We start from the raw sequence: 15,435 nt of genomic DNA, 5'->3' as shown, positions 1-15,435 counted from the left end.
CTGTAGCTCAAGTGGTAGAGCGCTCGCCTTGAGCTGAAGAGCTGAAGGACAGCGCCCAAGCCCAGAGTTCAAGCCCCACGACCGACAAAACAAAAGAGTTCGGGGACAGTGCCCAAGACCTGTCTGAGTTCAAGCTTCATGACTGAAACAAAAATCCAACAAGAAAATTGAAATTCTGACCTAAAAATGCATGTTAGAAACAAACAAAAACTCAATAAGCCTAATTTTAAAAAAACATAGTAGAAACAGCATCAAGTAAAGAGAACAAGTAGAAGATAATAATTATTAGAGACTAGAGATAAGATCAAACAATATTAAACTCAGACATTAAAAAAATATATAGCTGGTGCCAGTGACTCACACCTGTAATCCTAGCTACTCAGGAGGCTGAGCTGAGGATTATGATTAAAGGCCAGCCCAGGGAGAAAAATATGTGAGACTCATCTCCAATTACCAAAAAGCTGGAAATGAGGCTGTGGCTCAAGAGGGAAAAAGAAAGATCAAGGCTCTGAGTTCAAGCCCTAGGACTGGCATACACACAAGGAAGAAAAGAAGACAGAAAGAAGAGAGAGAGAGAGAGAAGGGAGAGAGAGAGGGAAGAAGGGAGGAAGAAAGATGGAGCGAAAGAAAAGAAAAGAAAGAAAGGGGCTGGAAAGGTGGCTCAGTGGTAGAGCACTTGCCTTGCATGCATGAGGCCCTGGGTTTGATTCCCCAGCACCACATAAGCAAAAAGAAAAAAAGCTGGAAGTGGCGCTGTGGCTCAAGTGGTAGAGTGCTAGCCTTGAGCTGAAGAGCTGAGGGGCAGCGTCCAGGCCCAGAGTTCAAGCCCCACGACCGGACCCAAAAAAAAAAAAAAAAGAAAGGAAGGAAGGAGGGCTAGGAAGGTGGCTCAGTGGTAGAGTGCTTGCCTTGCATGCATGAGATTCTATTCCTTAGCACCACATAAGCAGAAAAAAAGCAGGAAGTGGTCCTGTGGCTCAAGTGGTAGAGTGTTAACCTTGAGCTGAAATGCTGGGGGACAGCGCCCAGGCCCAGAGTTCAAGTCCCACAACTGACCAAAATAAAGAAAAAACGTCTAAAACTCCAGGACATCAGAACAAACCTACGAACCTATGGAGTAAAAAAGAAGCTAAAATGCAATTTAAAAGCATAGAATCAGGGAAAAACATAAAACAGCGGGACCCATCAGCTGCACTGGACATTGACCAAAATGAACTAAGCAACTCAATGGCAGCGATGGCAGGGAGGGACCAAATGGGAAAGAGGGAACAGCTGATGCTATGCAAAACAAAAGAAATGTACATATCACCCAATGTGGAAGAAATAACTGTATTGCAAAACTCATAGATCTCATAAATGTTATAGACCATGATAGACAATTTACCCATGAAAGTTAGAATGTGTTTGTGACTTTAACTAAGCATCACTATCCCATAATACTGTGAAATTTGGGAAATTATGTAACCACTTAATCACAATAAAAAAATTTGAAGAAAAAAAATCAAAGGCACAGAAAGGCAACAAAGTTATAAACAGCTTGTCCACAGTTAGATGAACCCACCAGCATATTAACCATTTTGTAAGATGAAGTAATAGTCATGGCTGCTATCTACTGACCTCTTCGATAACTAAGTGTGCTATGCATGCACTACGACCTTTCTCATCAACACTTTTCTAAAACCTCCCAGTTTAGATGGGTGCAGTAGTATGCACCTGTAATCTTAGCTAATAGGCAATCTGAGGCTTGCACCCACCTAGAGGTAGACATATTTTGATTCTTAGCTTGTTATCAAAGATGTATCTTTTCTTAATGCATGCAGGAAGATATAATAGAAGCCAAAGAATTAGTTGGGTCGGAAGGGAAAGACTTCAGTGGGATTCAGTTAAGAGAAAAAAAGGAGGCTGGGTGCCAGTAGCTCACACCTGTAATCCTAGCTCTTCAGGAGCTTGAGATCTAAGGATTGTGGTTCAAAGCCAGCCTGAGCAGGAAAGTCCATGAGACTCTTAGCTCCAATTAAGCACAAGAAAAAAAAAAGCATAGAATGAAATTATAGGAGAAATTTCCCAAATTTTGAGAACAATATGAACACCCAGATACAAGCAGCATTTAGAATCCCAGATATTAATGACCAGAAAACAATTTCTCCACATCACACTACAGTTGAAATTCCAAGACTAGATGACAAAGAAAAGATAATGAAATCTGAAAGAGACAAATGGCAATTCACTTATGAAAGTAAACACATCTATCTGTCTCAGACCTCTCAGCAGAAACCTTAAATGTCAGGAAAGCTTGGAACAATATATTTCAAGCTCTGAAAGAAAATATCTGCCAACTGAGATGACTATACCCAACAAAATTATTCTTCAAATTCATTTGAGATATAGAGGACTCCCAAGATAAGCACAGGCTAATGGAATACTTGTACATCAAGCCAACACTACAGATGATACTTAAAGCAACATTACACATAGAAGAGGAAGAAAGGGGCTGGGAAGGTGGCTCAGTGGTAGAGCGCTTGCATTGCATGCCTGAGGCCCTGAGTTTGATTCCTCAGCACCACATAAGCAAAAAGAAAAAAGCCGGAAGTGGCGCTGTGGCTCAAGTGGTAGAGCACTAGCCTTGAGCTGAAGAGCTGAGGGACAGTACCCAGGCCCAGAGTTCGGGCCCCATGACCGGACCCAAAAAAAAAAAAAAAAGAGGAAGAAAGGGCCACAAATATGAATACCCAGAAAGAATACATTTCATAGAAAGTATAGATGAGCATATGAGAATTAGGAATAAATCAAACATGTTCACCTCAGCAAATCAACAAAATTTTAATATGAAAAGAATGAAAAGAAGAACAAAAACTCAAACCAGCCTAGGAAAACAACAACAGAACCACAGGAACTGTAAATACTTCTCAATCATAACCCTAAACATAAATGGCCTGAACTCTACCACCCAAAGACATAGATAGAAAATTGGTTTAAAAACAAAGATCCAGCAGGGCGTGCATGGCTCACAACTATAATCCTAGCTACTCAGGAGGCTGAGATCTGAGGATCGTGGTTTGAAGCCAGCCTAGGCAGAAAAGTCCCCATGAGACTCTTACCTCCAACAAACTACTTAAAAAAAGCTAGAAAGTAGCACTGTGGCTCAAATGGTAGAGTGCTAGCCTTGAGCACAAAAGGCTCAGGGACAGAACCTAGGTCCTGAGTTTAAGCCCCAAGAATGGCAAAACAACAACAAAGACCCAAGGGGCACTAGTAACTCACACCTGGAATCCTAGCTACTCAGGAAGCTAAAATCTGATGTGCTTTGAAGCCAGTCCTAGCAGGAAAGTCTTATCATCAATTAACTACCAAGAAAGCCAGTCTTGGATCTGTGCCTCAAGTGGTAGAGCATTAGCCTTGAGGAAAGCAAGAGGTTTTTTCTTTTTGCCATTTTTGTTTTCTTATCTTTTTGTTCTATTGGCTCATTTGTATGTTTCAGGATGACGGGGACAAAGGGCGAACAAATGCAGCAGTGGTACTTACTGGACACTATGTTGAAAATGAACTATACAATTTACGAGTGGGGATGGGAGGAAAAACTGGAAAAGAGCAAAGCAAGGGGTGACATTGTCCAAAAGAAAATATACTCTTACCCCTCTGTATATCACCTTTCATAATAACAATAAAAAAACTTAATTCTCACATGCTCAATATATACCTCCATTGACGTGAAGAAACTCTGTCACTCACACATCAATACCAGTAGTGTTTAAACTCTATGCAGCCTGAGAATTCAGGATATGGAGTTCCAAGGTGACTGTCACCATGACAGTCACCTTGGAACTACATATCTGTGGACACCAATGGTCTACTATATACAAATAAACCCAGAAGAGTCCTCTATATTTGGGTCAATTTTAGATTTCTGCTTTTCATATATAGGCCTACATTTATGTACAACTGGTGCTTGAGTCTAGCAGGGAATCTCCGGCATATATATATATATATATATGGTTTCCTGAGAGGTAGGTCATGCAGGCCTGTGATCTACCTTTTGGTGAGGCAGATGACAGGTAGAACCATGCTGCAGAGCACCTCACAGCGCACGAAGGGATCATTCTGCACATGACCAGACAGAACCAGTGCTGCTGCTGACCACAGATGTGCAGGAACTGGGTCAGACATCCCTAGCACACACCAAGACATGATGTGAAGAGAAATGATGAGAAGTGGGATGATGGACATATTTGCTAGCACATGTAGGCTATCCCTTTGGAAACAGGAAGAGATGGGAAGTGGGCATGCTCTATAAGCATGAGAGGCAGGAGACTGGCTTGTTGACAAAATAGTTCACACACAAAGACGATTTTTAACACCTACCCACACATCCGTACATATAGCCTGTATGTGGCTAATGCCACCATCCAATTAGGGGGGACATGTAGGCAACCCTGGCCAATGAGGAGCACATGTGACTTAGCTTCTGGGTGGGCTTTGCTTAGCCCAGAGCTAAGCAAACATTAGCCTTAGGGTGCTGTGGCAGCAACTGGAAGAAAAACCTGATCTGTAGGAAGATGACATTCAGCCTGAGTTGCCTCCATGTGGAGAAGGAAGAACAAGGTGTAAAGAGGCTGAAAGTCCACCAGAAAAGATGCCAGAGCTGAAGACATGAGAAACCCCACTGGCTCCTGAGCACATGACTCAAGGTCAATGGCTTGTAGAGCTAGGGACACCTGCTACTGATGAAAACTACTAGCAAGCTAGCAATGTAAGACTAGAAGCTTCCTGAAGTGAGAGCTAGGTGATAGGGGTGATTGCCAGATCAGCTAACTGCATACTCTTGATGAAGTGGAAGTAAGACAAGATGTGCACCATGACCATCATGTCCATCTAATGGTATGAGGTTAGAAAGAGAAAAAAAAACACTGGAAAAGGAACTTCCCTGTGGGGAACCCATATCTTTTGAATGATGAAATACAAGTGAAGTAATTTTTTTCAGTGTGCATCAGCCATGTCTGTATTTTATAAACAGTTCCTATAAAATCAATAGAGTGGGGGGATGGGAAGGTGGCTCAGTGGTAGAGCGCTTCCCTTGCATGCATGAGGCCCTCGGTTCAATTCCTCAGCACCACATAAGCGGAAAAAGCCGGAAATGGGGCTGAGACTCAAGTGGTAGAGCTCTAGTCTACAACTGAATAGCTGAGGGGCAGTGCCCAGGCCCAGAGTTCAAGCCCCATGACTGACCAAAAAAAAAAAAAAAAATCAATAGAGTGGGGCTAGGAATGTGGCTCAGTGGTTCAATTCCTCAGTACCATATAAACAGAAAAGGCCGGAAATGGTGCTGTGGCTCAAGTGATAAAGTGCTAGCCTTGAGCAAAAGGAAGCTCAGGGACAGTGCCAAGGCCATGAGTTCAAGCCCCAGAATTGGCAAAACTACAGTAAAAAATACAGTAAGAAAAAAAATACAGTAATAAGATGCCTTCCCCCCAAAAAACACGAGTTACATAATACACTTATGAAAGAAACTCAAAATCATCAGTCATTAGAAAAACACTGGTTAATTCTTTATGAGAAATATATCCATCTCTCCTAAAGTCATACATATGCCCAAAGATGTTCATACAAACTGGGAGCTGGTGGCTCTAATCTGTAATCTTAGCTACTCAGGAGGCTGCGATCTGCAGATCACAGTCCAAAGCCAGCCAGGGCAGGAAAGTCCATGAGACTCTTATCTCTAGTTAGCCACTGGAAGTGGCCCTGTGACCCAAAGTGGTAGAGCACTAGCTTTGAGCACAGTGCTTAGGCCCTGAGTTTAAGCCCCATGCCTGAAAGAAAAAAAAATGTTCATATAAATGTATTTTTGTTTTAATAAAAAAATTTTATTGTGAAAATACTGTACAAAGGGGTTACAATTACATGGGCAAGGTAACATATATTTTTTAGCATTATTCTGAATTCATAGTTAGCTCAAAGTGATTATTGCAAAGCTACTCACAGCTTGGGGCCTACACGTAAATACTGACATGGAAAAGCTGCTAAAGCACATTAATAAGTTGAAAAAAAGTACCAGGCATTACATATAGGTTAAATCCTCTTGTGCTGTTTAGAAAGTGTATAAACACAAGAATGGGCCTTCTGGGCTGGGAAGTTGGCTCAGTGGTAGAGTACTTGCCTTGCATGCCTGAGGCCCTGGGTTCAATTCCTCAGCACCACATAAGCAAAAAGAAAAAGCCGGAAGTGGCGCTGTGGCTCAAGTGGTAGAGCGCTAGCCTTGAGCTGAAGAGCTGAGGGACAGTACCGAGGCCCAGAGTTCAGGCCCCATGACGGGACTAAAAAAAAAAAAAAAAAAAGAATGGGCCTTCTCCAAGTCTTAAGGACTTACAAGTTATGTTTTGAAGTATAGAATAGTGCTTAGAAGACACTAATATTTACTGGATGACTTTTCTTAATGAATCTAATGTCTGATGAGTGTCTGAGTTAAAATTAGGAGTTCAGAACATGATTAAATTACTATGAATGCTTTCCTTAAGGGAGGAAGAACACAACTAAAAAACTCCTTTTTATCTTTTAAATACCCTTTAGCCATAGAACTTAACACATGTAGCAATCCTTGTTCTGCATTTAATTATCTGTATCCTTCTTACTCCCTTACCCAAAATTATTTACTTACTTGTCCCTATTTGGAAGAAATAAAATGTCTCAACAATCAGCCTAGAGGAGGGGCACCTAGAAAAACATTTCAAGACCTTCAGTTTGTCTAAGGATTAGAACAACCCCCAGGGTACTCTTGAACTAGTTTTATGTCTACACTGGGTAGCAGCTTACACTGAAAACAAAATGGTGTCCCTGAGCAACTGTCCAAAATCCTGCTGATTCACCTTGATCAGCTGTATAGCTACCTAAAACCACAACTTCACCTAGAATCCTGACGTAGGCTTTTATCTTCTATCTTACGAATATACTTTTTTTTTTTTTTGTCGGTCGTGGGGCTTGAACTCTGGGTCTGGGCGCTGTCCCTCAGCTCTTCAGCTCAAGGCGAGCACTCTACCACTTGAGCTACAGCGCCACTTCCTCTTATGCATATACTAATTATCCAATAAACATTCGATAAGCACAAGAGAATAATAGCCTAACTTGAAGTTTTCTGATGGCTAATTGGAGATTAGTCTCACAGACATCTCTTCCTCAGAGTGGCTTTTAACCACAATCCTCAGATTTCAGCCTTGGCAGTAGCTAGGATTACAGGCTTGGGCCACTGGTGCCCAGATTTGAATGTCTTTTATTTCTCCTTTTATTATTCTGGCTAGACCCTTCAGATCCATGATGAAGAGAAATAATGAAAACAAACCTTCCTTTTTCCTAGGAGTAAAGCATGAATTCTGAGGTTTTTGCAGTTGCCATTATCAGGCTGAGAAAATTCTAAGTCTGGGGGCTTCAGCTGGTGCTCACAGTGTGAAAGAATTCATCAAGAGTTGGAGTATCAAACAAGGAAGCAAAGGTTTACTTATTTTTCAAGAGAGAAAAGGGGCTAGACGCCACAGAATGAGGTAGCCCAGTGAGGTAACTGGAGTGAGGTGTTAGGAGATTTTAAGGCAGGGGTGGGTGGGAGTGAAATGGATGGCCATTGGTCTCTTTGACAGAAGATGAAATGTATATCTCTGATTAAACCAGAACAATAACCAGGTTGTGATTGGGCCTGCTAATATATCCTCAAAGTTTCTCATTATTATAGTTTCTTAGAATAAAGGTGTTACTAGCTGCATCTGAAAAACATAAGCAAAGCAGGAGCCTACACAACATTGGGTCCAGATTCAAGAGTTACTTAGGCTGTTTATTGATTTTACAGTCTTTTCTCTTCCGAGTTTGCTGAGTAACATCTGTCACATAAATAGGTTGGATTGTATCTAATGTTTTTTCTGTGTTGGCATATCATACTGATTTTTGTATATTGAACCAGCCTTGTATATATGGAATAAAATTCACTTGGTTGGCATAAATACATATTATCATATGTGGCTGGAATTTATTTTGGTGGTACTAGAACCTTTAAACTAGAACCTTGAGCATGTTAGGCAAGCATCCTGATACTTATGCCATGTCTCCAACCCTGTTAATTATATTTTGTTTTGGAGACAGGATCTTATTAACTTTGCTAGCTTCTAACTCACTACTCCTAACTTCATCTTACAAGTAGGTGGGGATTACAGGTGCCTGCTATCACACTCAGTGTTTTGTTGAAAGCTTTATGTCCATATTAATAAGGTATTGGTCTTTGGTTTCCTTATGTCTTTGTTGGTTTTGGTATTATTTGTGAGAGCCACTTCTGGGATTTGAACTCAAGGCCTGGGAACTATTCCTGAGCTTTTTTTGCTCAAGGTTAGCACTCTACCACTTGAGCCACAGCTCCACATTCAGCTTTTTATTTTTGTAGTTAATTATCGATAGCAGAAAGCCAGTGCTGGTGACTCATGCCTACAATCCTAACTACTTAGGAGGCTGAGATCTGAGGATCACAGTTTGAGGTCAGCCCATGCAGGAAAGTCCATGAGATTCTTACTCCAATTAACTACCAGAAACCCAGAAGTGGAGCTGTGGTTCAGAGTGGTAGTGCTAGCCTTGATCTTAAGAGCTCAGGAACAGTGCCCAGGCCCTGAGTCCAAGTGCCACAATCAACAAAAAAGTCTTGCCTGGACTGGCTCTGAACTGGGACCCTCAGATCTCAGCCTCCTGAGTAGCTACGATTACAGGCCACTGGTGCCCAGCCGGGTTTGATATTATGATGACCTCATAAGATGCATTGGAAATTTTTCTTTTCTATTTTATGGAAAAGTCTGTGAGGAACTGATGTAAATTCTAATGTTTGATAGAGTTCAGGAGTGATGGATGCTATTTAAGTTTGGGCTTTTCTCTGCAGCTAGCTTTTATTAGTCCAATCCCTTTACGTGTTATCAGTCTCTTTTATGTTTTCCATTTCTTTCATGTCTTTCTAGGAATTTGTCCAGTGTAGTTAATATGTTGGCATAAGACTCCTTTATAATCACTTCATTTCTCTAAGACTGGTAATTTCGAGTCTTCACTTGTTCTCTTGGTCTAGTTACAGGCTGTTCAATTTTGGATCCACAGACTTACTTTACACAGAACTTAAGGTGTCAAGAGATAACAGAAAGCTGGGTACTTAGAGCTCATGCCTATAATCCTAGCTAGTTGTGGCTCAAGTGGTAGAGCACTAGCCTTGAGCTGAACAGCTGAGCGACAGTGTCCAGGCCCAAAGTTCAAGCCCCACGACTAAAAAAAAAAACAAAAAACATTAAAACATGAAACTGACAGAACACCCAGCTATGAGCAGAAGCCAAGTGAGAGCATGATACCTTGAATTCAGACTCCATTACTGACACAATTTTTCTTAACTAAAAAAAACCAGAATGATCAAGGATAAATATTAGAAAGTGTACATACTCATAATCTGATTTGTTGAATTGAAACCTCCTTGTACAACTATTTAAAATAATATTTTAAAAAGAAAATACATACCGATCCAGGATAAATCATATATTTTAAATAACTAATGTTATCAGTCTCCAAATGAATGACCCAAGTACAAAAATGTTATGACTCCAAGTAAGGATGGTCTCTTAATTTTCTACAGGACAAAAGGATCTGAGCAGTGAGGACCTACTGTAGCTTTCTAAAGTCATACCTGTATTGGGAAGGAGACTCATGCTAAGCACAGTAATGGGTGGGGGCTGGCTAGAATCCCTTTCTTCTCTGACATAAACATGTGATGAGACATAAGTCCATACATCAGTGATAGCCTGAACAAGGATTAGATAGTGCCATGAGAGGAGCTCACTTTTTATTACTGTTCTTCTAAATTCACATCTATTTTCATGCACACAAGTATGCACTCATACTTGCCATCAGAAAGAATCCCAAAGAAGAGAGAGAATTAGAGAACAAAAGAATTTTTTTTTCTTTTCTTTTCTTTTTGTCGGTTGTGGGGCCTGAACTCTGGGCCTGGGCTCTGTCCCTCAGCTCTTCAGCTCAAGGCAAGCTCTCTACCACTTGAGCCACAGCTCCACTTCCAGCTTTTTCTGCTTATGTGGTGCTGAGCAATCAAACCCATGCATACAAGGCAAGCACTCTATCACTGAGCCACCTTCCCAGCCCAACAAAAGAATTATAAAAGACAGAGAGACAGAAATCTGAACAGAACCAGATAGAGCATAGAAACAGTCTCACCCAAGGAACCCCAGTTTGGTCCAGAAAATAATGAACTTTAACTTTAGCCACTCATGTTTCTCCATGGTCTTTCCCTTGTATCCCAGAGCTCATCCTGTTTATCAGTTAAGTAGAATGCAACCAAAAAACTAAAAAGGACAAGTATAGCTGAACCAGGGTTGTATCAGCCTTGCTGTCACCATCCATACAGAAAGCCCTTCAGAAACATGCCAATAAAGTAATGAAGAAACCCTATGCACTAAATTGTGTCCTGTCAAAATTCATATGCTGAGTGTAGTAAGCCAAGCTCAGAGACAAACATTTCATTTTTTCTTTCATATGTGGAAGCTAGATCTAAAATACACCATAGCATGATAACTTATATACGACTCTAGACATTCAAACACAGTAAGACCAAAGGAAGATACTCTTAGGAGAGGAACACAAAAGTACAGCATCTATGTTCCTCTGATCATATAAAATAGTATTTTAGAAATGAACTTGATGAAATGGAAACAGGAACTTTTTTCTTTGTTGTTTTTATTTTTTTTCTTTTTGTCTTGTTTATTCATTTATCTGTCTTTGGGAGGGTAAGGGGGCACAGAAATGGAGGGACAAAGGGTGAACAAATGTAGCAGTGGTACTCACTAGACACTGTTAAAAATGAACTATACAATGTGGATGGGAATGGAAGGAAAATACTAGAAGTGAAGGAAGGGGTGACATTGTCCAAAAATATATACATTCATTATCTTATCTGGCTTATGAAATGGTAACCTCTCTGTTAATCACCTTTATAATAACAATAAAAACAAAAAATAAAAAGTTCATATGCTGAAGCTTTAACCTCTAATGTAACAGGCCTGTAGACTATCCAATTTGGATGGAGCCATGAACATAAACCTTCCATAATGAGATTAGTAGCCTTATAACAAGACAAGAAAGTGGTGATCTGCAAGACACAAGACCCTTACATAATGAATTAGCCAACACCTTGATCTTTAATTTTCCAGTCTCCAAAAGTATTAAAAATAAATTTCTGATAAATTACCCAGTCTGTGATTTAGATGTAGCCACACAAGTCAATGTCTGTCCTCAGGAGAAATAAAACAGATGTGTCTTAGCCGAGCGCTGGTGGCTCATGCCTATAATCCTAGCTACTCAAGGAGACTGAGATCTGAGGCTTGCAGTTCAAAGCCTGCCCAGGCAGAGAAGTCTATGAGACTTCTTCTCCAATTACCCACCAGAAAAACAGAAGTGGGACTAGAGCTCAAAGTGGTAGAGTGCTAGCCTTGAGCAAAAGAGCTCAGGAACAGCACCCAGGCCCTGAGTTCAAGCCCCACAACTGAGGGAAAAAACAAACAAAAAAACTACTGTTTGTGTCCGTGCATATATGCAATGACTCTGACCTTACAAAATTCTGTAGTTTGGTTAAGAAGGATGTTGATATAAAATGAGACTTTTCTTATTCCATTTACTCTTATTATGGATGCTGATAAATACAATCTAGCAGAAAATATTAGCAAATGTAAAACTATCTTTCTGGTAGCAAACATATTATCAGGTATTTACATATGTTTTCATAACATTATTTAATTTCAATGGATAAAACTTCTGTATGAAAGCCGGGCGCTGGTGGCTCACGCCTGTAATCCTAGCTACTCAGGAGGCTGAGCTCTGAGGATCATGGTTCAAAGCCAGCCCGGGCAGGAAAGACTGTGAGACTCCTATCTCCAATAAACCACCAGAAAACCAGAAGTGGCGCTTTAGCTCAAGTGGCAGAGCGCTCGCCTTGAGCTGAAGAGCTGAAGGACAGTGCCCAGGCCCAGAGTTCAAGCCTCATGACCGACAAAAAAAAACAAAAAAACTTCTGTATGAAGCCGAGCTTCACAAGCCATGCTTATTATCTTAGCTACTCAGGAAGCTGAGATATAAGGATCACAGTTTGAAGCCAGTCTGGGAAGGAATGTTGGTATGTTGGTGAGAGGCTTATCTCCAATTAATTACACACACACAGAAATAGCCAGTGGAGCTGTGGCTCAAGTGGTAGAGCACTTAGACTTGAGAAAAGGGAAAAAAGCTGTATGATCAATCTTATTTTATTAGTAGTGAGGTTTTGTACTAAGGGCTTCTCTCTGACACTTGGCTTTTCCACCCATGGCTGGAACTGTACTTGAGCCATACCTCTACTTCTGGCTTATTGTTTAAGTTTGATTTGTTGTCTTGAGTTGGCTCTGAACCCCATTTCTCAGGTCTGTTTCCTGAGTAGCTAGGATTATAGGTGTGAGCAACCCATGCCCAGATATGTGTGTGTGTCTAAGAGGAGAGAGAGGATACCTGGTAAGGACTGGAACTTTAGATAAACAGTAGTATATAAGGTGAGTGATTTTTTTCTTTTTCTTTTTTTTGGTGCTGGTCCTGGGGCTTGGACTTAAGGCATGGGCGATATAATCCTAGTTACTCAGGAGGTTGAGATCTGAGGACCACAATTCAAAGCCAGCCTGGGCAGGAAAGTCCGTAACACTTCTAATTTCAGTTTCTAATTGTATTTATCAGGCAGAAAAACAACATTAATAACAATAACCATATTAATTACATAGGGTCCTGAGTATGATTCCCAGCACAATAAAAGTATATATGTTATAAATTATATAACTCATTAAATTTCCAATAAAAAATAGCTATAAAATATTTAAACCTAAGCTGATGACAAAGTTCTGGAAGTTTCTATGTAGTTTTATTTGTACTTCCTACTCATTGCTAAAACGTACATTTGATAACAACAAACACACTTCTCAATCAGATAAAGCACAAATGTGGTTCAATCCTTAATCTTGATCCTAGAAGGATTCCCTTTTAACATAGCTGAATTTTAACAGGTGATTGAGTTCTTTCTTGCTTAGGGAACAACTTAAAACAGGCAGGTCTCAAACTCATCAGCATTCAAACAATGGCCCCTGAGTTACTGGGGCTACAGTAGCATAATTACTGTGCCAAGTTTCAGGTGAATTTTTTTTTATAAAAAGAACTCTCTTAAAATCAAGAGAATAGTTATTTGAACCAAATGAGAGGCTCTAAATAACAAGACCACCTCAGAGAAATGTCTATAGTATGTACTGAAAGGCTTTCTTCATAAATACAAAACCTATATGAAGTCTGAAACTAAGAAAAAGAATGCAGAATCTTTCAACAATCTCATGAGCATCACGTGACCTACAAATACTCAAGTGACAAATATTACACATCTGGGGGTTTTTTGGGGGGTCTGGTCGTGGGGCCTGAACTCTGGGCCTGGGCACTGTCCCTCAGCTCTTCAGCTCAAGGCTAACGCTCTACCACTTGAGCCACAGTGCCACTTCCAGCTTTTTTCTTTTTGCTTATGTGGTGCTGAGGAATCGAACCCAGGGCCTCATGCATGCAAGGCAAGTGCTCTACCACTGAGCCACCTTCCTAACCCTACACATCTGTTTGTATCTATTATATATCTACTTGCCCTGGTCTTTTAAAACCATTTGTGAAATATGTAATTTCTTTTTTTTAAAGACAGGACACAACCTAGACATTCATTACTTGTGCCTGTAATCATATTCAGGAGGCTGAGATCTGAGGATCATGGTTCAAAACCAGCCAAGGCAGAAAGTCTCTTCTTTCCAATTACCCACAAAGCCAAAGGGGAGCTGTGGCTCAACTGGTAGAGAATTCGCCTTCAGCAAAAAAGCCGAGGGACAGGGCCCAGGCCCTGATTTTCAAGCCTCAATACACAAACAAAATAAAAAAGAAGATGCAGCTGGGTGAATTGGCTCATACCTGTAAACCTCTTCATGTCTCAGGAAGATCAATGACCAAAACCCTAGGTAAAATGAAAGCAAGACCCTCCCCACCCCCAGCAAATAAGCTGAGCTTGGCATTTCACATCTGTGACCCTAATTATCCAATAGCAGAACTGGCACTGTGGCTCAAGTGGTAGAGCACTAGCCTTAAGCAAAAGAAACTCAGGGACAGAACCTAGGCCCAGAATAAGAGCCCCAGGACGGTTTGGGGGGAGGGGGGAGGAGGGAGAGAAACATTGTCACCTCTAACTACCCACCTCAGGCAAAAATACAAGAAACTCTACCACAAAATTAACTGAAGCAAAAAGATGGTGGGGTATGTGACTCAAGCAGCAGAGCCTTACTAACAAGTTTAAGGACAAGTTCAAACCCCACAAATACAAAAAGAAAAATAAAAGTTTTAAGATAGGGAAATGGAGGGGGTTAAAATCAAATACAATTATATTCATATATGAAAATGTCATGATAAAACCCTGTATTTTGTACAATATGTACTATTAACTTAAAACTAATAAGCTCTGTGTGATGGCACATACTTGTAATCACATCAGCCAAGAGGTAAACACAGGACTATGCGACTGAAAGCAGCTTGGGTTACACAGCAAGACTGTTCTCAAAACAGTAAGATCAGCTCACTTTTACACTTGCCAAAAACAAAAAAAGTTCCTAAAATCACTTAAGTCATTCGGTGAGTTCTCAAAACTCCTTTGTTTCACATAATGTAGTTTGACTTAAATCATTTTCTCAATAATAAAACATATTCATTAGTTTTCAGAAAATATGTATGGTGCTCTGAACACAAGGGTTCAATCCTACAATCCCTGCTATAAGGATTATCCTATTATTGGGAGGAGGTAGAGAGCTGAAGGTTTTGGATCCAAGGTAAGCCCAGGAAAAGTTCTTCAAGCTCCATCCTATCAAAGAAAGGCTGGGCATGTTGGTGTGTAGCTGTCATCCTAGCTACATGGAAGCATAAACAGCAGGATGGAGATCCAAGCCAACCTGCACATACATTCTTCAAGACTCTGTTTCAAAAATAGGGCACACAAGTGGCAGAGTACCTGTTTAGCAAGAGTGAGGCCATGAGTTCAAACACCAGTACCACAAAAAAAAAAAACCAGGAAAATACTTTGTCTCTTATGTTCCACACTACATAGTCACTCCCTCCCCCCACCCCCTACCCCACACCCCACCACCCTACCCCACCACCTCCAGTCATGGGGCCTGAACTCTGGGCCTGGGAGCTATCCCTCAGCATTTCAGCTCTACCACTGAGCCACCTTTCCAGGCCCCATAGTACTTTTAAAATAACTAACACTTCCAGTACAAACTATGGCAAGATTTGCATTTACTCTTTGGCAACTTCTATAAAAAGGTATTTCATTTGAAAGCATTTCCTGTTTTTTAT

The sequence above is a fragment of the Dipodomys ordii genome, unplaced genomic scaffold, assembly GCF_000151885.1.
Source record: "Dipodomys ordii isolate 6190 unplaced genomic scaffold, Dord_2.0 Scaffold9, whole genome shotgun sequence".
In the NCBI taxonomy this organism is placed as follows: Eukaryota; Metazoa; Chordata; class Mammalia; order Rodentia; family Heteromyidae; genus Dipodomys; species Dipodomys ordii.
The sequence above is the reverse complement of the archived record's forward strand: the minus strand, read 5'-3'. Positions refer to the sequence as shown.